Here is a 22,090-nt window from a genome sequence, read left to right on the forward strand (position 1 = left end):
TCAACACAACATCCAAACGCTCGTTGAACACCACCAGGGTTGATGACTCCACCACCTCTCTGGAATGGCAGCCCATTCCAGTGCCAGGCCACCCTTTCAGACAAGTAGTATTTCCTAACGTCCAGCCTGAATCTTCCCTGGCGCAGCTTGAGGCCATTCCCTCTAGTCCTATCACTAGTCACCCGAGAGAAGAGGCTGGCCCCCAGCTCACTACAGCCTCCCTTCAGGTAGTTATGGAGAGCAATAAGGTCTCTCCTGAGCCTCCTCTTCTCCAGACTGAGCAATCCCAGCTTCTTCAGCCACTCCTCATAAGGCCTGTGCTCCAGAGCCCTCACCAGCTTTGTTGCCCTCCTCTGGACACGCTCCAGGGCCTGGATGTCTTTCTTACAGTGAGGGGCCCAAAACTGGACACAGTACTCGAGGTGCGGCCTCACCAGTGCTGAGTACAGGGGGACAATTACTTCCCTATTCCTGCTGGCCACACTATTTCTGATACAAGCCCGGATGCCATTGGCCTTTTTGGCCGCCTGGGCACAGTGCTGGCAGTGTTCAGTCTAGCGTCAATCAACGCCCCCAGGTCCATTTCCTCTCCACAGTCTTCCAGCCACTCTGCCCCAAGCCTGTAGCGGTGCCTGGGGTTCTTGTGGCCAAAGTGCACTCTTTGTGCCACGAGAGCTCTCCCGCTTCTCCCTGTGATGTGAGACTGTATGGAAGGCCCTGCAGATGTCTGGGTAGGTGATGGCAGTTGCTCTTCCTTTCCCCACTTTCCCCCAGTGCTGGACATAGTGGGGAACGGGAGTGGGGGACATCCCAGCAGTGGGTTCCTACCTCAGCCAAACTGAAGGGCTGTTCTGATGCGTGTATTTGAACTGGAGTGAATCTGATGCCGATGAGAGAAATGAGGGGCCTGTGGAAAAAAAGGAGCGTGCTGCATTTTGTGGTGCAAGATGTTCAGGGAACTGCTGCTAACAATGCCCGGAGGCTTCCTTTTTGATGAGGAGAGGCTTAGCAAGGACTTCTTCTATGAAAGGGGTTCATCATCTATTTCCTTTTCATTGACCTTTCATACTACTGCTTGAGAAATTAATGTTTCTTGCTGTAGAGAATACGCATGCACCCTGCACTTGTATCTGCACAAAGAATCTTCTAAGCATCTCTGTACGTGTTTCTTTTTGGCACTCAGATGGAGCTGTGTGGAAGACAGACTTGAATGTCACGCTGACAGCAGCAGTAGAGAGGCAAATTTCATAGGGTTGCATGCTTTTTATTTTTTTCCTTTTGTTTCAATGATAACCATGGAAGCATGGAAGCGTTACCCAGACAGAGTGAGCATTTGTCACCTGGGCTTTCTACCAATGCCATAGGCAGTGGAAGTCAGCATCGCAAGCGTCCGTGAGAGCCCTGCAAAAGACTGGTGAGAGTTACCCTGGCGGCCTCCTTTGGAAATCTCAGGTCTCTGTAAGCTCTCAAGCTGTGTCGTAAGTCCTCCCGTGGTGCTGACTCAGCTCTCCCTGTCTTTGGTGTAGGAGAGCTGGTCTTGAACTCCTTCCTGTTTCCTGCCTATCATCTGCTCCCTGCTTTGCCCATGGCCCAAGGAGCCTTTTATTCCTCGCCCCCAGATTTGCACGTGTGGATAAGAGCATCTGCTTATGTACATTTCTTTTCAGCCCGTGGTGTCAGGCTGAGCGACAGCTCCCAGCTGAGCTTGTGGTGAGCGAGACACGGAGTAGGTGGAGATGGAGTTCTCTGTGTCACTAAAGCATGAGCTTGATGGCTGCCGTGAGCCAAAGCAAGAGAGTTTGTGTGTTTGATTTCTGTGTTGGGCTGAGCGGGTAGAGCAGGGCAAGGGGGCTGATTTGGGCGTGCTGCTTTCCCAATACGGTGCTGTTGGCGTGGCAGTGCTTCTGGCGTTGCAAATTGTGTCAGATGTCAATGAATTCCTTGGAATCTGTTGAGTTGACTTGTGCAGGCTTCATTGTGGAGCTGAATCCTTCCTGGCCACTTCTGTGCATAGCCATGGCCTTTGCTTCTTTCTTGCCTTTTTTTCTTGGTTGCGTTTGGCACTGTGCAAGCCGTGAATTGCCAGGGAAGAGCTGGAAGTGCTCTGGAGTTGTGGGGGACAAAGTGCCAAGAAGCAGCGTGCAACTTCAAAGCTTTTGAGTGAGGGATGCCTCGGCTGGCCCCCGACAGCTCTCTCCTTTCTCCCGCCGTGTCCATTCCTGGCTCCCAGCTACGAGCTGACCCTGCAGAGCATCTCCAGCCCTGTCAGCATCAGCATCCAGCTGCGGCAGGAGGAGCTCCCCCTGACCAACTCCAGGCAGTAGTGCTCGGTCTGCAGGTTAGCTGCCATTTACCTGTAGGTGGCTCTTGCAGAAGAAGACTCAAACAGCAGAGTGTTTTCCTCATCTGCAGCACGCAAATGCTACAAAAGCAGAAACAACCCAGGAAGCTGTGGGTTTGGGAGTCTGCATGGACATCCACTGTCTGTGTTGATGGTGCTCTTCCATCCTTTATTTCCTTCTCCTTGCTCTTCCATAAGCTGCTCAGGATTGGAAAGCTGCATGTCCCGTAATTCCCCAGAACCCAACTTAGGTGACTGGTTGCCTGAACAGGTAAGGACCGTGTAAATATACAAATGTTTCTCATTGCACAGTGTGGCAGTGCTGCCAGACTTTGTTATGGCTCTTTAGGGCTCCTTGCAGGCTGTGTGACATTTTCCTCTCACCTTTCCCTTTCTTTCCCCAAGGTTTTGCCTTGCTTTGCCCTTTTATTCCTGCTACCTTCCTCTGTGTTGCTCAGGTGTTGCCGTTCCTTTGTGAATATCAAATCCTGAAGCACTGCCGCTCCGCAAGAGAGCCGTCCTGTCAGGTTGCATTGCTTCACATGTGAAGGCCCAGGGCCTTTTTCTGGGGCCCTCGAGCATAGAAGCGAATGGCAGCGGGAGGCCTGAGTGGCTGGGATGTAGCCTAAATTTTAATCTTGACTGCGATGGTGACCTAAAGGCCTGCAAGTGAAGAACGATCCTGGGATGGAACAAAGTATCCTGACAGTTTTGAGACAGCTTGTAGTTGTGGCTGTAGCCACAAGTGTTTTGTTTCGTAGAGGGAGCTCATGTGGGTTGTAGGTCTTGTCCTTGCGAAGACTTGTTCTGCAACAGGTGTTCCACTTGGGCTCCGTAGCACGTGCTGGCCATGCGGGTACAGCATGCAATGGAACAAACCCTGCAGGCCCTGGGGAGAGGCAAAGCAGGAGAGTGGCTGCCCCACGGTGGGGATGAAAGGCAGAGTGCCCTTTGAAGCAGGGGATGCCCTGCTGGCTCTGCCGATCGCATCCACTGCTGGCACGTTCCTTCTTCCTCCTTTCTGGCAGTTTGCTGTCGAGCAGATTGAGGTGGAAGTCAAAGACTCAAATCCAGTGTTGCGAAGCCACTGCGGATGCCAAATCCCTGCACGGGAGACCTGGCCGTGTGCAGGAGTTACTGCAGGATGAGGAGCTGCTATTGGTCTTCAAGCAGGTAGGAGTTTGTTATCCACGCGTAATACTGTATGTATTTGTTGTTGTTGTTGTTGTTTTAAAATCAGTGCCAGTGTGCAGTCTGATCCGATGTGTTTGAACAGTGTGGTGTAAGGATTGTCAGCTGAGAACAGCAGCAGAACATAGGGCTGTTGCAGGTGGAAGGCGTGGGGAAGGAAGCGGGGAAAGGAAAGGGAAAGCCTGGAAAAGGAATGGGGAAGGCACGGGGTGAAGGAAGGGGGCAAGACAGGGGAATGAAGGGGATAGGACAGAATACCTGTAGAGCAGCCTAAAAAGCAGTAACAAGCTCTGGGAGGACCGTGGAGTGCCAGATTCTGTGCTGGGTGTTTATCTGTGTGTGTACGTTGTCACTGTTTGTGCCTGGCTGCACTGCTCCAGCCCAGAGCCCGCTGCCTGCAGCTGCATCTTTGCTTCCTTCCCTCCTGCCCGGAGCCCCACGGGTGCTCCCACAACTCCCTTCCCACCCCCAAAATGCCAGAGAAGACACCTGGCAGTGGGATGGAGGAATCCCAGCAGCCCGTTTTCCTTCTGCCTGCAGCTCTCTCCTCCTCTGCCACACAGGGCTCCAGACTGTCCAATGGGAAAGACGTGGGGGAAAGGGAGTGCTGGCAGGAGCGACTGCTGCGGCTGACTGGGGAGGGTCTGCATCCCACGTGCCCTCCTGTGCTCTCTCTCCAGCTGCAGGAGGGCCAGAGAAGGGCAGATGAAAGCTGCAGCTGAGCCTGATGGACCTGCACAGCTCTCGGGCTGTCTTCCAGAGGTAGCTGTGATTTACATTGGGTAGCTGTGAAATACATGAAAGCACGAAGAAGACAGAGGCTGAGTGAACACCAATATGGCGCTCTGCTTTCTGCCAACGTGCTTTAATTTTGTTGTCGTTAAATGTACTGGGCAGTTAAATTGTGGCATGTGAATATTTCAGAACACTGCAACAGATGCTGGCAAAAAGTAATTTTTTTATCTTTTGTTTTTATTATTATTATTATTATTTTCTTTTTGTAAAGCTCTTAGCACGGCTTTCCTGAGTTTGGAGGAGTTTCCCTCTGTTTTCTTCGTCTTCACCCCCACCGCTCCCCACTTCTCACTTCGTGTTCTTCCCCCGTCATGCCGACAGAGCACTGACCGCCAGCGATTGCGCCGCGGGCCGCATCGATCCCGTCCAAGTTCTTTCCGCGGTCTCTGCCGCCACCTCGTGGCCAATGCGCGGAACTGCCGCTGTCCGCTGCTCAGTCCTGCAGGCGGCACAACGCGTGCGCGTAGGAATGCGGAAGTGGCTTCGTAACCGCTCTGTGCAGCTCATCCGCCGCTCTCTATTGTGATTAGTCCTCCAGGTCACAGCGAGCATGCGCCCGACGACTCCAAACCATTCCGCCGATCGGCCACGCGGGGGCGCCAGAGACCGCGGAACCGACGACTCCGAGCGGATCGACGGCCTCGTCCCGTGAGGCGGCCCGAACCGCCGCGGAGCGGCCGCTGCCCTCGGGGGAGCCGTGCGGGGAAGCGGGGCGGCGCTGAGCTTCGGGAGCGAGGAGGAGGAGCGGGAAGGTGAGCGACTCAGGGCAGGTGGGGCTGTCAGTCCTTTTGTCGTGGCTCTTCAGCCTGTTCAGACAAGGCGGTGGGCAGCTGAAATGTCCTGGGTGGAGATGGGAACTTGCAAGGGAGCGTGTGAGAAGGACAGGTGGGGTCAGGCATCTGCAGCTACCGAGATAGCCATCCCCATCACCTCTCAGTGCTCACGCAGCCAGAAGCAGCTGTACTGATAAGTTCAGACATCGTGCAGCTGAAACACAAACATCTGCCGTTCACTTGTGTGAACCTCTGTGTATGTATACTCTTTTGTACAGACTGCTGCTGGCCTGCTTGTGTTCAAAGAATTTCCACTGAAGTGGACTAAATATTTCTGTGGAATTGTATGTTGTTGTTTTTTTTTTGGCCTTAATCACCTGAAAGAAATGAATGAAGTGATGTGGGGAGTTCAAGTACAATCAAATGTGAAAGACTATCGAGAGTGGGAGACCTATTTGGAAAGTAACAAGAAGGGGAGGGAGAACACGTCTGGTAGTAATAGCTTGGTGATGTTAAGTTGGTATAAATTAAGTGGGACGCACTGATGTGTGCTGTATTCCTACCCACATCAACTTGGGTAGAATCTATGCAGTGTAACGTCGCTACACTTGCCATATTGTGTTCTTTAGGAGCGTGCTGTGTAGAGGAATATGGGTAAATGTCAGTGGGGGTACTTTCAGAACTACCACTACGTCAGTGACAGTTTGATGTTTTCCAAAGCATGAATCTTGTCCACACACAGTGCTTCTGTAAACGTTGGTATGGGTAAGTCTTGCAGTTCTTCTTTGCTCCAATGCAGGTGCTGCTATTAGCAAGGATTTTGTGCTTTGTTTTAAGCGGAAGATGTTCAGGAATTTGTTAACTGTTGACCTGTTGTGGTTTTAATTGTCTGAGTGTGTTCTTTTTTAGGATGGCATCGTTGCAGGATGTGCCCCGTGCCCTCCAGAGGGAGTATGAGAAACACGTGGAGAACATTGACAGTTCAAAGATAACTGCCCAGGAATGAGAGAAGTCTTCAGATGCTGCTATCAACTACAGATTCTACAGGGGCATGAGAACATACGTAGAGAACTTAGTAAACAGTTTCAATGAAAAAGTACGCGCGTTTTCCTTCCCTTCGCTGCCACCCATTTCTTTAAGATGATGAACCTGCATTCTCTCAAGGCAAAAATGAGATTTCTTATTTGGAATTGATGATGAGAGACGACCAGTTATAAGTCAATTCTATCAGAAACTTGAGTGTCACAGGAAACAAAGGAGGAACAGACCACCCCTCACAGTAAACTAAAATGATTAAGGTAGTATATGTACGCTGGCTTGAGCTGTGGGCTCAGCTGGGTTGTGATGGAGAAAAACAGAATGTTATTGGAAGAAGTTTTCTTCAGGTGTAGTAACCAGGGTGTCCCAAAGCTGTATGAGAGGTGGGACTTGCGTTCAGTTTTGGGTTCTCAAAATGTATTTGCTTTGCAAAGTGTGACTAGTAATAAGGATCTTACATTAGGTTTGAGTTGGTATTTAGCTGGGTTGTGTGAGGATTTGTCAATGTTATCTGCTGTGTTGCTTTCCTTAACTGCAAACCTTAACTATTAAAAATAGAAAATAAAAATAAAAGATGGAAGGTTGGAAGATGCTGCACAGAGTTTGGTCTCGATGAGGGTACCCTCCAGAGAATGCACTGTCAAATCCAACTACTGTCAGTTGTGCTGCAGCCTGAGGTGTTTTTTTATGTAACTGTACATAACTGTACAAGGTTTCAGTTGAGATGTTTCCTGTGATGGCGAGGTGTTCAAAGGCAGATTGAAGCAAACTGATTGTACCAATAGTGTCCCGCTGAACACTTTTTGGTAGGGTCTTAGGTAGTCCTGTAATAGGCAATTGGCATTCAGTTAGTGGCTTTCAGTCTTAAACAGCCTGGAGAAACCTGCAGTGAGCAGGCTCTTGCTTTTCAGACTTTAATGCTCTTGTTCTCATCTCACCCTCATGCTTGAAAGCCTGTGAAAACTGTTCTTTCATTTGCTTTATTCAAACCTGATTGCTGTTTACCATATTCCAGCTGAAATACATAACTGAGCTCGAATCTGCTGTACGTGCACTTCTCCAGCAGCGAGCCGTGTCAGTACTGAAGCGAAGGCAAGATGAGCTGGAAACGGAATCTACTTCTATGCAGCATCTGACAAGTTAGTATGGAGTTACCAGTTACTTTCTTACTGAAATCTCATTCTTTAAGTAGAAACACACAGTTAATTCTTGGATTATATTTTATTTTCATGTGTAATGTTTTCTCCCTCCCTGCTGTCAGTGGGCATACTGTACTAGATGTCCTAGTTGAAATCCTTACCGAAGTAGGACGCGTAGTATCACTTCTCCATGGTAGAATAGTGAATATAGCATGACCAAATGCTCAGTCAGTTTTGAATTACTGATCTCAGTGGCTGTCTATCAGTACTTGAAAAGAGAAACTGAGTCAGTTTTCCAGTAGATATTAGGTTGTTTGGGACGCAGGCACTGTAGAACAGGAGGACAAAGAAGGATTGACTGATAACTGGCAGCAGCTTGAGAAGAGTGAGCTCGGGGATGTAGCCCTTTCTGGTTCTAACTGGCGAGTGATGAAGAACTGGCTCTGACAGAGGTGACTGAATTCCAGAAGAGCAAAGGTTGGTCAGGATATGAGAGCAAAATTCCTCCCATGTTGAGAAGGATTTTCAAGGGAGAGTGAAGAAATACTCCTTTTGAATGGTATATCGTTTATTTTCTACAGCATAGAATTGATGCATTTAAACAATTCTGACCAATGCCTTAGGAAGAATAGATAAGACTGTAGGCTTCTTTAGTTTAATCAGTTTTTTGTCCAAAGTTGGAATGTATTTCAAATTGAGATTTGAACTGCCTTAGTGAGCAGGTCACGAGGAGCTGGGAGAGGCACGGTGCATATTTGCTGAATAACAGAAGGAGGATTTTCCTGTCTGAGCTTTTAAGAGACATACAAAATATGAAATGTAATGGGTATTTCAATCTGTGCAGTTGTTCAAAACCGCAGAAGTCTTTTTGTGGTCTTCTGTATCTTTTTTTTTTCCTGAAAAAGGCTTTGCCAGAGTGCAGGACGGGGGCATGCTGCTTGCAGGGAAGACTTCTGTACAGGAGCTTTGCCGTGGGTTATAGAGCCATTCCAGAGCTTGAGGTAAGTGTTGTTAACTAGAAGGAGGGCATCTTTTCCTCTTGTGAGGTTGCTTGCATATGAATCACTTGCATCTTTATTAATGTGGAGCTGTTTGCTGACATTTTGACAACCCTACCCTCTGAAATCTAGCTTTACATTCAGTTTTAGCTTGCTGCTTTGGTCCATTCCGTGATTAGAATTCATGTAAAAATATTAAATGAGAATCTTTTGGTATCATTAGGTATATTTCTGCATGGAGCTTTTTCTCTCAATCCTGACAGCTGAACAACGAATGGGAATGATCTTTCAGCAGAATTCTACAGACCTGAAAGAGATGCCCTGGTTCAGAGCTGTAGAAGGATTCAGCGATGCCAAAAAGCCGTCTGAATCAAAAAGAGATGATGATCCTGATGAAGAAGTTTTGCCTAGAGTGATTGAAAAAACTATCCTGCCAAAAATTACAGGTATATTAAGGTTGTCTTGGGAACGTTCACTGCAGCTAGGTAATGAAACCTTAAATAAGTGGTAATGTAAAATGATGTTGATAGTTACAATTACTTGTTAAGGTTACTGCAAATGAAAGGTTTAGCTTTTTGACTGTTTGCTTCCTTGAAACTAGAGCAGATAGCCACTTGGATATCATGAATGAAATAATTCCTATTTTTCAGCATTTGCCAAGAATGTGTGGGATCCTTTATCGACTTCACAGACTGAGAACCTTACACAGCTGTGCCATAACGTGTTTGAAAACAAGTCCTGTCCAGAAGTGAGTGCAGCCAGGCAAAACAGGTAAAGGCTGTTGTGGTAATGGGGAAGGAAGTTCTTGATGCAGTGTATGCATTCACTGTAAATATTCCCTGTAACATACACTTAGCCCAGTTCTGGTTTTATTCTCATGCAAATCTGGGAGTTTATCCAGCATAAAGTAGGTGAAACTAAGTTGATGTTTAGGCCCTTAGCATGAAAAGAAATAATAACAAACGTTTATGCAGTCGCCACACTTGGCTTCAGGAAGAAGCTTTAGATAAGGTTCTGTTTGTATAGTAGCTGTGGTGTTTTGTTGTGTTTCTTTTTAATAGAACCTCATAGCTGGTAAATACATTAATCTCGTTATCCAAGAGGATTTTATCAAAAAAAGAAAAAGAAAAAGATGGTTAAAGCTGAGACTTGCTCACAGGTCTTTAATGCCGTTGTAAGTGGAAGGTGAGATCCTTTTCTTCTGAGGATGTGTTAATATTTTTCCTTTTTTCTTTTTTTGACAGGATTTGATTAACACGGTTATCCTGAGGATGAAGCAGTCTGTAGAGGAGGATGTCTTTATCCCTCTGTATCCGAAAAGGTAAGCTGTCCCTGGGAATTTATTTTTTTTACTTTTTAAAATTTTTATTTTTAGTCATAGAATCAGAGAACTGCTCAGGCTGGGAAAGACCTTAAAGACCACCAAGTCTACCTGCAACCTAACCTCTTTTTTTGGCCTTTGTTCTATTTTTCTGTACCTTTTCCCCAGAAGCGTGGGTGAAATATATTGTAGACATCCACGAGTAAATGGAACAAATGTGCCTTCTACTGTTTCATTATAGGAATAGTTACCAAACATTGATGTTTATGAACTCATTCCAACAAGAGTGACTACGCAGTCAACTTAATGCTTTTTTTGCTCCTGTAACTATGAGCTTTCATAAATGGAAAGTTCTTAGTTTATGGGGCACAGCACAGAGTCTGGTTTTGTGATCGTAACTTAGAGTATCAGAGGGCTTGTGTTATTTGTGGTGGTCTGCTCCCCCTTCTACTCCTGACTCCTCCTTTCTTTCCTGAAGTAGTTGATATTGCTGATGCTTATTGCTGGACGCTCTTAGAGAGAGGATAACTGGTAAGAGTCTGGTAGATGTGGGGTTAAGACACAGCTGGGAGAAAGTGTTGCTAAGCCTGATGCAGCATGTTTGTCTGGTTACAAGTGCTGCTGTTTACAGTGCTGTTCTGCTGAGAATCCATTAAACACATACTCGAGTGTTTCCAACTGCTAATTCCATTGGGTATTGCAAGGAGTTTCACTTAACAGCTGTTTCCTCATATGAAAGAACTCCATAATAGTAATTCATCAGTGTTTAAGAGATGAATTGTCTGTTTGTCTTACTTTCAGGTCAAACAAAATCCTTATTTCCTCTTCCTCTTTTTCTGACCAGCACTGTGGAAGACAAATCATCGCCATGTTCAAAATTCCAAGGCAGACGGTTTTGGTCAGCTGTTGAGGTAAAGAAAAAGCACCGATCTTGTCTGTGAAAATCATTTTAGTTAAAAGTAGACTGTCGTCTTTGAGGAAATGTATCTTCAGTCAAATCTGATTCCTGAGAACTTAATGCATTTTAATAGGAAGGTTAGCTATTTTCCTCAGTGAGCTATTTATGCTCACCCACCTCTGATACGTAGTGAAGAGACTTTAATTTCATCATCTGTTCCTGCTAACCTTCCATGAGATCAGTCATTGGCACTCTGTGGATAGGTCTGTTTCCTCAGTATGTGCATACAGTGCCCATGTTGCTCTCGTAGAGTAGAATCCCTGCATGTGCGTGTAAGCGTATTAGTATAGCTTTATTCAGTCTCAAGTGCTGAGTTATGTCTGATTAAGTGCTGAATATCTGAATGCCTGTGATTCAATTCCCTCTTAGATCCATTTCCTCTATGAGTGTATTTGGATTCGTACTAAAGATGAGGTTTAGATGCAGGAAAACACATTAACATCCCAGTTCCCCTGCTGTGTGTGCTAACAAGGCCATGGTGACAGTCCTGCATAGGCTTCCTGCTGCCATGTTGCACATTCCTGTAGAAAAATCAGGGAATTTGGGAATGTTGAGGACTTGCCATATTCACTCCTGGGGCAAGCTGTTGTGTAAGGGTTTGTCATGGACAGATGCAGAGAAGACAAGAGGGAGCTTAGTACTGATACCTGGCAGACAGGAAACAGACATAAGATTCTGGTATCACCCTCTGAGATTGTGTATTGCCTGACTTAAATGTCCTGTCAAATACCTGCAAGTTTCTAAAAGTGAGACCAGTGGTCTTTCACTGCAGATTGAAGTTTTCTCCTTTCAGTTTGTTTTCCATCCTCACTGTCAGGGTTCTCTTAAGAAGTGGTGATGTGCAGAATGGTGGAAAATGTGCTCATGTTGGGGATCTTCTGACAGTTTGCCACTCTTTTTTTTCCTGGAGTGAAGTCGTGAATCTGTTTACCCCAGAGTAAGTAGTACTGCGGGTCATGCATTAAACTCTTTGGATCTGTTCAGCAGCTTATTAGTGTGACTTATCTGTGTTTGAGACTGCCGTTGTGCAGCCCCTATTGGTGCTGTCTTTCAAAGCAGGTGATCATCTGCAGGCTGCCTATCGGGAATGTCCTCTAAACCATGCCCAGAAATTGTATGGGAGAGTACTCCCAAAGGGCTGGGCGAGAAGAGGACAGGAACTATTTTAATGAAGTACAGTTGATGAGGTTTTGATGTTTGTGCCATCATACAGTCTAACTTTCCTAGCAGCTCATGGAGTCAAAAGGAAGTGTCCTGCCAAACACTCCAGAGAAGTATGCAGTAGTCGTGGGCTTTGCGACTGCTTTCTGACTGGTGACTGCTAAGATCACGTACTGTGTCTGTGTGGGTGAACTACCTTGAGGTTAACAGTTACCTTGACATTAACCATTCTGTGTTGAGGGGGAGACCAGCCATGTTCTTACGCTGGGCTTAAGTCTTTTTAAATAGTCATTTCTACAGTGATAACAGGTAACTGAAGACAACTCTTGCTAACGAATAATACTGAGGTCAAGTACAAAAGGATCTTTTTGCTGCTATGGACCAAGGCTATCAACCTTACCTGTGTTATGAGGCTGGTGGCGTTTAATCTTATGTAGCGTATGTTAGCAAATTGTTAATGAATTGGAAGGGTAACATGCTCTTTATTTCCTTGGGGGGTGTTGTGTGTATGTATGAGGGTACAGCTCATAGGCACATGTAGAATTAATCTACTTCAAAATATTATTTATGATCTGTAGTTTTTTAGTGACTAATTGGCAGTAAGCTTGGAGAGAATAAATCCTGTTTTTTGAGTACTGAGATTGGATGGACATGGTATCTTTTGAGTTTAAAAAGGAGGTTCTAACGCACCCTCAGCCATCAGATATGCATGTTCTGTTTCTCCATTACTGCAGCTGCTCTCCAAGGTTCTCCTTTGGGATGGGACTGTATAGGAAGACACAGTCCGTGGTGTGGGACTGAGCAAGCTGCTGAATCGTTGCCTTCTTCTGAACCGCTTCAACACACCACCAGGGCCAGAAAACATAGAGAAGTGTAAAGAGGTGAAAGGTCTTATTTCCATGGGGACAGATGTAGTCTGAAGTGTGTAATTATTTAACATTTGAAGTTGTTTTTTATTTGTTTCTTTGTTTTTTGATGACCTTGGTGTATAAAAGAATTTCTAAGCAAGCATTGTTTCCTAGGCTTTAGGAATAACTGCTTAAAATGATGGTTTTGTTTTTTGAAGAGTAAACACTGCCAATAATAACTGAACTAGCCAAAAGGGGAAGTCTGTCAGAAGTGGTGTGACTTAGTGTTATTGAAAGCCTTTTTTTTTTCTTTCTATTTTTTCTTTCAGAATACTCTCTGGGTGAACAGGTGGTTGCATGCTTCGCAGAAAGGTGGTTCCAAAATCTTGGAAGTGGGTCAACTCTCCCAGAGTCAGTGAACTTCTGCCAGCATTTGGTTCAGTGATCACGTATGCTTCACAGGAATAACCACAGGTAACAAACAACATGTTCTTTGGGATGCAGCACTTCCTCATAATCTTTATGTTAGTATTTCTTTTAGGGACGTGGTTCAGTGGGCATGGTGGTGATGGGTTGACAGTTGGACTAGATGATCTTTGTGTTTTTTTCCAACCTTAATGATTCTATGATTCTTAAATTCCTCAAGCCTCATGCATTTAACACTTTCAGTGATGTACTTCCAACATCTACGTACAACTAAAGATGCAATCCATAATGTAAAATGGATCGCTTTTGCAGTACTAGTTCAGGCTAGTTTGAGGCTCTAGACGTTGGGTGCAGTTAGTGGTCAGTGTAGCTCAAGGCACGTTTTAGCTTTATTGATTTTGAAGTCAGGTGTGAATGTGTTGCTATGTCAACTTGTTTTTGTAATAGTGATGAAACTGAAGAAGTTGTTCTCCTGTTGGTGAAAGTCAAGGCTCTGCGTATTGCTGAAGAGCTCGCTGAAGAGTGCAAACGGGAACATCTTAAATCTGTGATCAGGAAATAAGGATTTCTTTGAAGCAGCAGTTCTTTTACTGAAACAAGCCTGATGCTCACTCTAAAAAAAGTGGTAACGTTTAATGAGTGGACTGCCTATGGTTGTTTTACTGTGAAATATTTTGTTTTTTTTCCAACTGTCTTCTGATGCCATCTACTCCTAGACTAGAATCACAATGGTCAGTGTGAAGTGCAGGTGTTCTGAAATATATGACAAAGCCTCATTGCTTTGTTCTTTTGGGAAGGATGACTGCAGTAAGTGCCTGTAACGTTACCACTGCTGGTGAGCAGACAACTTCACAAGCTGTTTTCAGTACCACACCAAATCACTCTGACCCAGGAGTCACTGAACTCTAACTTATTGTCCACTTAATGAGATAGCTCTACCAAACTCACAGTGAGTTCTTCATAGCTTTTTGACCCTGACACAGAAGCAGGAATTCTGTGTGCAGTGAGAAGTCTGATCTATGAACATCTACTGATGGTAAACGGCTGTTCAGGAAGGTAAGAAGTTGCGCAGGAGAACGTCTTAACTACACTTACTCTTCTCCAGAGTATGATTTGTAGTGGAGCTTTGTACTTGAGATACAGACTGGACTTTGTGTGCACACTTGGAGCTGTCACCCGCCCTCATTTATCAGACGAGCAGAACAACAACTCCAGTTACCTTCTAGTAATTGGCTCTCTATGGACATTTACGTTTTGCTTCCCTCTAAGACCCATTAAACCTCATTTCACCGTACCCATGTTGGATTTCTAATGTTGTGTAACTTCGTATATGTGCAGTAAATATTACTGCTGCAGAATAAAAAGGATGTTTTCTCGTAGAAACAGCAGTGTGTCACAAATTCTGCTAAGTTTGCAATTGCCTGCTTCTCTAAAATGTTATGTATGGGTCTTCCATTTAACTCTTGGGGGCTCTTATTCCCTATGGTTTTTCTGTTGTTTTTTATTACAGAATATGTATTTTTGTAAACTATTTTAATTGTAAATAGCATTCATCAGTGTTATAGACAACAATGACTTTTAAAATAAAAGCAAAACCATTATTTTGAAAAGTAAAGATGTTTTTGTGTTAATGAGACTTTTAATGCTTTCAAGTCTTGAACACGACAGGAATGTTATGTGAAGTATGGAAAAAAACTGTGGCACTGCTGGCGCTTCATTATCTGCAGGATTTAGGAGTTCTGTTGTAAGTAATTGTGCACTTCTACTTTCCTGAGTGCAAAGAAAATACAACTGATGGGTAATCAGCTGAAGCATGTGATATCCGTGCTTGCTTTTGTTTCTTCTGCTTCCTTATTCATGTTGAAAGTTGCTCCCGAAGAAATTAGTCTTGTGCTGCTATGAAATTGGAATAGGTTCTATCACGCTTTACCTCTGTAGAGGCTTCTTCCAGTGGCTGCAGACGTCACTTGTCATGACTGGTAAGCAGGGGAAGGCGATTTTTACTGGAGCTCAGAAGCCCCATCCCGGTTGAGTATCTTTGAGAACCTACCGTGCCACTTTGTGGTGAACCTTGCACCCATTCACACAATCTGACTGGAGTAACAGCTAATCTGGCTTCATTCTTTCAAGCTGATTTCAAAACGTTGGTATTACTGCTTTGTTGTCAGATTACTATTGGTGCTTTATCAGATGTCATTTCAAAAGTGCCTTTACAGGACAGCTAAGCAGCACTTACTCTCAGATTGTCCAGCTGGGCTTCTGTACATCTGCTTCCCTGCCATAGCCCCCTTCTGAACCTACTGAGTGAAGCATTTTCACAATTGGCCACTGTCTACTTGGCAAAGGCAGAAGAAACAGTTATTTGGAAGTGACAACACAATAACTGCAAACCCCTTCTATTAGCTGTGATTTAGAAGGGAAGGCAGAAGCAGGGCTGAACACACTGTAACACTGGTCAGAAAAGGGAATGTTTGTTTTCAGGACCGGACAGTTTAACATTCAGACAAGAACTGCTGAAATTTCACTGTCTTTTATTTGCATACGAAACTTGAAAACTGACAATTCTTACATTGAACTCAAAGCTGTTACTTGTTCAGCTCTTCACTCGCTTCCCTCCGTATTTATTCCTCTATTTTGAAGTATCGTACTCTCGCAGCATATCGAATTCCAGCCAGGGCTGCTTCCACTTCTGTGCTTCCTTCATTTTTTTCTCGGGTAGCTCAAATTTTTTTCCTTTTATGTTGTATTTCAGCCTCTCCCACCGTTTTGACCATGGTTGAGGTTTCATTCTGACCTGCAGCTAGAAGGAAAGATTTAAAAAAAAAAGAAAAAAGAAAAAGAAAGGTATTAAAAGGTCAGATGGTCAGAAATCTGACTGTGAAGCAAAGCAATGAGACAAGTGCTGCTTTAAGAGAAGAAAGCAGCTCGATCTGTCAGCAAACTAAGGGACTGCTGGACACCAGTGGGAGAAAAGGGATTTGGGGGCTGTGTGGCTGTTACGTTTGTTCATGTACCTAAATAACACTGATTTATTACACCGTCCTTAAGTTGATATGCTGTTAACTCTCTTCTACGCTTCTAACTCTGTTACTTACTAAGGAAAGAAGAATAGGACAGCAGCCGTTCCTCCTTTTCCCTGTAAGCTAAGTTGGATAGCATTCTTTTACCAGTCTGCCAGACCTTCTGAGATGCAGATCTTGCTAACTGCTCCTTCCACCCCCCACATCAGTAGCATTAAGTTTCCATAGCGCTGGCTGTTCTGTCTGCACAGTGTAATACAGAGGCATCTGCAGGCCGTTACTCCTTGCACGTCTCCTAAGTTACCTGCTTTGGTTATGAATGTTCTTTCGCTACAGGAGTAGCATTAAGGTACCAGATTTTATATGCTTGTGTCACCTTGATAACTACCACAACCAAAAGCTGTTTAACAGCCTTCCAGGCCATTGTAGAATGGCCACTTGGAAGAGACTCACAAGGATCGTAGGACTTCAACCCCTGCCTCCCCATAAAACCAACCCCTGCCTCCACATAAAACCAGCCACACTATGTCTGAGAGTGGTGTCCAAAGGCTCCTTGAACTCTGGCATGTTTGGGCCTGGGCAACCTGTTCTGTGCACGGTCAACCTCTGGTCCAGAAGCTTTTCCACCCTGACCCTCCCGTGATGCAGTCCTCCATCTGGCTCTGAAATGGAGCCCTGCAGAAACCCCAGGTGACTGCTCACCATCCTGATACAATCCCTGTATGAGTCAGAAAGTTAACTAAATTATCCCCTACGTTCCCACTAAAAAATTAAACTCCTGCCTTGTTTACAGGAATTTCTTCACGGTCTAAATGAGACACAGATGAAAAAAACACTTTTTTCATCACTTGATAGTGAAAGGTAATAATTCTTTTCCTACTGTTTTTTACAAACAGCTGAAGAGAGCCTACAGGAGACACCACATTCAAGTGGTTATCTTGTGTTGGCAAAGCTTAAGGGGACTCTTAAAACTCTTTTCTGCTCCGATGAATTATACCGTGCCATAGAAATCTCCTTATGCTCTGGAGTTCAACTGTCTGGCAGCTCAGTTGCAGGCACACTTCCTGACACAGTACTGGCCAGAGGGCCACTACCAACAGATTATTTGCATGGGGTCACTGTGTTTCAGACAGCATGGAGACTTGGCCTCAGAGCCAGAGAATGGCTTGAACACCTCCAGGGACAACAATTCCACCACCTGCCTGGGCATTCCGAGAGGACATTTTTCCTAGTATCCAACCTGAACCTCCCCTGGCACAACTGAAGGCCATCACCTCTTGTCCTCCTGCTGCTCCTTGGGAGGAGAAGCTGACTCCCACCCAGACACAACCTCCTTTCAGGTAGTGGTGCAGAGAAATGAGGTTTCCTTTGAATCTCCTCCAGACTGAACACTCCCTGCTCCTTCAGACACTCCCACGATATTGTGCCCCAGATCCTTCACCACTCTGTTGCCCTTCTCTGGACGTGATCCAGAGCCCCAGTGCCTTTCTTGTAGTGAGGGGCCCAAAACTGAGCACAGTACTGGACGTGCAGTTCCACCAGTGCTGAGAACAGCAGGCAGATCGCTTCACCAGTCCTTCTGACTGCACTATTTCTGACACAGGCCAGGATGCTGCTGGCATTCTTGGCCACCTGGGCACACTGCTGGGTACGTGCAGCCAACTGTTGACCAATACCCCCAGTGTGCAACGTATCACATCGTCACTCTCCTCTCAGAGGCAGCACCGCCACTTTAAACACTGTGCCACTTAAAGCAGTGCAGGTGGGTTGCGGAGACATGAAAAATGCTTAGCACAAGAGGAATTCCATTTCACAAAATACGTGCACTCAGCTCCCAGCTGACCTCGAGATGTGAGGCAAAGGCAGAGGCAGGGCCCGTGTCTCTGTCACCTTCCGACACGCACTTTTCGAGTACCAATGCCTCAGAGCCCTGAGGAATCTGAGGGCGGCCCCCACCGCGGCCTACCCCTTCTACCTCCTCTCCTCTCTCTGCTTCTGCTTGTCAATAATGACGGGCTTCGAGGGAGGCTGGAATTTTGTGGGCTCTCCATCGCCGTTCATTCGACACATCGAGGAAGAAAACCACCCGGTGAAGATAAAACGCTCAGAAAAACACCGTTCCCAAAAGGCACCGTTCCCCACAGCCTCGCAGCTCAAACCCCCCGCAGGCGGCCGCCATAGTGACTACGAGTACTTCCGGTCCGCCGGCGCCAGAGCGCAGGGTGGCTACGGCAAGCTCGGAGGGCCAAAACTGCCCTCAGCGCGAAGCGGAGCTGTGTGTCGCTCTACTCCTAACCCCTTCTGAGCTCTGTTCATGATCTGATGGGTGTATTTGAAGTGGAGGGTATTTGACGCTGCTTAGAGAAACGAGGGGCCTGTGCAAAAAAGGAGCGTGCTGCATTTTGTGGTGCAAGATGTTCTGGGAACTGCTGCTAACAATGCCCAGCAGGCTTCCTTTTTGCTGGGGAGAGGTTTAGCAAGGATTTTTTATATGAAAAGAGTTCATCCTATATTTCCTTTCCACTGACCTTCCGTCGTACTGCTTGAGAAATTGCTATGTCTTGCTATAGAGAATGCACATGCACCTGCACCTGTATCTGCACAAAGAATCATCTAAACATCTCTGTCCGTGTTTCTTTTTGGCACTGGGATGGAGCTGTGTGGAACACAGACTTGGATGAATCTTCAGTCGGGTGCAGGGACGCGTAATGCTCATCTTAGATGTCACGCTGACAGCAGCAGTAGAGAGGCAAATTTCATAGGGTTTCATGTTTTTTTTTTTTCCTATTTTTTCAGTCCTAACCGTGGAAGCATAGAAGCGTTACCCAGACCAATTGAGCATTTGTCACATGGGCTTTTCTACCAATGACACAGGGCAGTGGAAGTCAGCACCAGAAGCATCTGTAACAGCCCTGCAAAAGACTGGTGAGAGTTACCCTGGCAGCCTCTTTTGGCAACCTCAGGTCTCTGCAAGCTGTTAAGCTGTGTTCGTAAGTCCTCCCGTGGTGCTGACTCAGCTCTCCCTGTCTTTGGTGTAGGAGAGCTGGTCTTCAGCTCCTTCCTGTTTCCTGCCTATCTGCTCCCTGCTTTGCCCGTGGCCCAGTGAGCCTTTTATTCCTCGCCCCCAGATTTGCACGTGTGGATAAGAGCATCTGCTTATGTACGTTTCTTTTCTGCTTGTGGTGTCAGGCTGAGCGACAGCTCCCAGCCGAGCTTGTGGTGAGCGAGACACGGAGTAGCTGGAGATGGAGTTCTCTGTGTCACTAAAGCATGAGCTTGATGGCTGCCGTGAGCCAAAGCAAGAGAGTTTGTGTGTTTGATTTCTGCGTTGGGCTGAGCGGGTAGAGCAGGGCAAGGGGGCTGATTTGGACGTGCTGCTTTCCCAATACAGTGCTGTTTGCGTGGCAGTGCTTCTGGCGTTGCAAATTGTGTCAGATGTCAATGAATTCCTTGGAATCTGTTGAGTTGACTTGTGTAGGTTTCGTTCTCCTGTTGAACCCTTCCTGGCCGCTTGTGTGCATAGCCATGGCCTTTGCTTCTTTCTGGCCTTTTTTTTCTTGGTTGCGTTTGGCACTGTGCAAGCCGTGAATTGCCAGGGAAGATCTGGAAGTGCTCTGGAGTTGTGGGGGACAAACTCCCAAGAAACAACGTGCAGCTTCAAAGCCCCAAAGTTTGGAGAGGTGAGGGATGCGCAGCGTGCTGCCTGGTGCAGGACATGATGCTCTCTGCAAGGCGCTTTCCATGAAGACCTCAGATCTGCGCTCAAACTGCATCCAAAGCAACCCAATGCCCCGTGCTTGTTGTACCCGGAGGTATCGGTGCCAAGAGTTGCTGCTGTGTTTGCCATGCCATTGTGTCGGCAAGGTGACGTTCATGGGGTCCAATGCCCTCAGTCATTGAAGGCATCCTTGCAAATGTTCCTAGTGAGGGGCGTGTTTCATTGACACCACAGGTTGTTTTCTGGAAAATGAAAGAGTGGGCTTGCGTACCTCCAGATGGTTTTCACTTCCTGCTGACCACAGTGCACGTCATGTCTTCTGCCATTGCCCCACGGCCCTGTTGTGGTTTAAGCCGGTGGGTGGCTCAGCACCACACAGTCCTTTGCTTACTGCCCCCTTCCCGGTGGGATGGGGGAGAGAATTATGGGGGAAAAAAAAGAAGGTGGAAGTCATGTGTTGAGAGAAATCTCTTTCCAAAGGTAGAGAAAAGGACAGAAGTAATGGATGCACGCACACACACACACACACACATATATATTTATGAATGTATGTAACAAGTGATGTAGAAGCAGTGGCTCAGCACCTCCCAAGCAATGGCCAAGCAGAGGAAGAGAGTGAGATGAGCTCCCACCCCGTCCATAACCCCTTCCACTTGATGTCATATGGTATGGAATATCCCTTTGGCCCGTTGACATCAGCTGTCGTAATTTGCTTTCCTCCCAGCTCCTTCTTGAGAGCTTTGCTGAGAACGGCCTTGGCTCTGTACAGGTCTGCTTCTCAGAAACTATAAACACGAGAGTGTTCTCACTGTTGTAGCATCATAGCAGACACTGAAGAAAAATGGATCCCACCTGAGACTAAGACAGCCCCCCAGTGTCCGTGCAGCGAGCCATGTGGGGCTGAAGGTCGTGCATTTCCCTGGCAGCATTGGCCAGGGGTGCTGGGGAGGTTTGCGTGCTCAGCTTTGGGCATCGCGCTGCTGTGCCTGTCAACACAGCATGCTTCGTGCTCTCCGAGCAGCAGAACAGCGTTTCATCACCAAGGTGCCGTAATATTTACTGGAACCAGATGCATTTGTGTCTCTGAGGCTGGGTTTACCCTACGAGCTCTTCTTGATGAAGCTTTTTTGATTCTCTTTGTCCGTGTGTGAGCGGAAGCGCTTATCCACCCTTGTGTTCTGTCCCATGGTATTTCTCTTGGTGGGCAGAAGAAGCTGGTGGATTCAGCAGCAGTAGATTCTGTTGGTTTCCTCTGTGCTGCTTCATCCCTGGAGCTCGCTGCTGCACGGAAGAGTACAGGCGTGTTTATCCCAGGGCTGCTGTAAAGGGGAGCCCGGTTGGCGTAGCAGCGATCAGCAGCTAAAGGGCAGTGCAGAGGAGGGCTTTGCAGAAGGAGCAGGAGTGCCTGCGTCCATCTGTATCCTCAGATACTTTCTGGCGGTGAGGCAGCAGCTGTGGCCACAGTGACTGAATGCAGACTTGGCCTGGAGCTGCCACGTGACGCTTCCTAGCCCGCTAGTATACCTGGCAAAGCACAGCCACCCTGCACCCAGGGCAAGCGTTTGTCTTAGTGTCATGTTTCATGTGAAGCTCAGGCACTGGGGGCAGCTTCCCCCCAAGAAAAGGAGGAGGAAATGAGGTCGTCATGGAAGCCAAAAGGCAAAAATGTACTCGGGAAAGAAATTGGCAAAGCAGGCTGGTAGTAGTGCTGTGTTTCTCTTCCTTTATGTCCATCCAGGTTGAAGAGATGACTGCTCTAAGCCGCCCGTGGATGCAAAGAAGGACCCTGGTGTGGATTTGCCATAGGCCCAGCAAGAGGCTCAACAGCACCAAGCGCCGGGTCCTGCACTTTGGTCCCGACAAGCCCATGCCAGCTTCTCCAGGATTTGGCTGGGATGGAATTCCAACCATGCACTGATTTCTCAAACGCTGGGGTGCCCTTTTGGAATCCTGTGGTCTTGTGACGTGGTCTTGCCTCCCCACCTTGTCCGTCCATGGTGGAGCAGCCGGGTGGCCCTTAGTGATGTCATAAGCAGCTAGAATGAGGGGAGGAGCAGCGCGTGCTGCGTCCCTTCATTGGAGCGCTTGAGCTCGGCGTGAGTACGTGGCTTGTTGCACTTGTGCATCGACTGAGTGTGTTCGTCTTCATCCCGTCTTGCGCAGCGCCTTGTAGGTAAGCTGAGACGGTGCGGGATAGACGGGTGGGCAGCAAGGGACTTGAGGACTGCTGGCTGGCAGAGCTCCTAGGATCATATTGCTTCGTCTGGACCGTCATACGCCATTTTCCCCCAGGCCATCCAGTCCAAAGCCATCCATCGAGATGGCACTTGTGCCAGGGTTCTTCCCTGGTTCTTCCCTTTGCT

The 22,090-nt window shown here is 46.8% G+C and overlaps 1 pseudogene; it reads left to right on the forward strand.

Annotated features, from left to right (window-relative positions):
* The window catches only part of LOC112530752, a 584,651-nt pseudogene extending 571,100 nt beyond the window's left edge, over positions 1-13,551 (forward strand).
* Positions 13,552-22,090: the final 8,539 nt, after the last annotated feature.

The sequence above is a fragment of the Gallus gallus genome, chromosome Z (assembly GCF_016699485.2).
Source record: "Gallus gallus isolate bGalGal1 chromosome Z, bGalGal1.mat.broiler.GRCg7b, whole genome shotgun sequence".
NCBI classification, from domain to species: domain Eukaryota; kingdom Metazoa; phylum Chordata; class Aves; order Galliformes; family Phasianidae; genus Gallus; species Gallus gallus.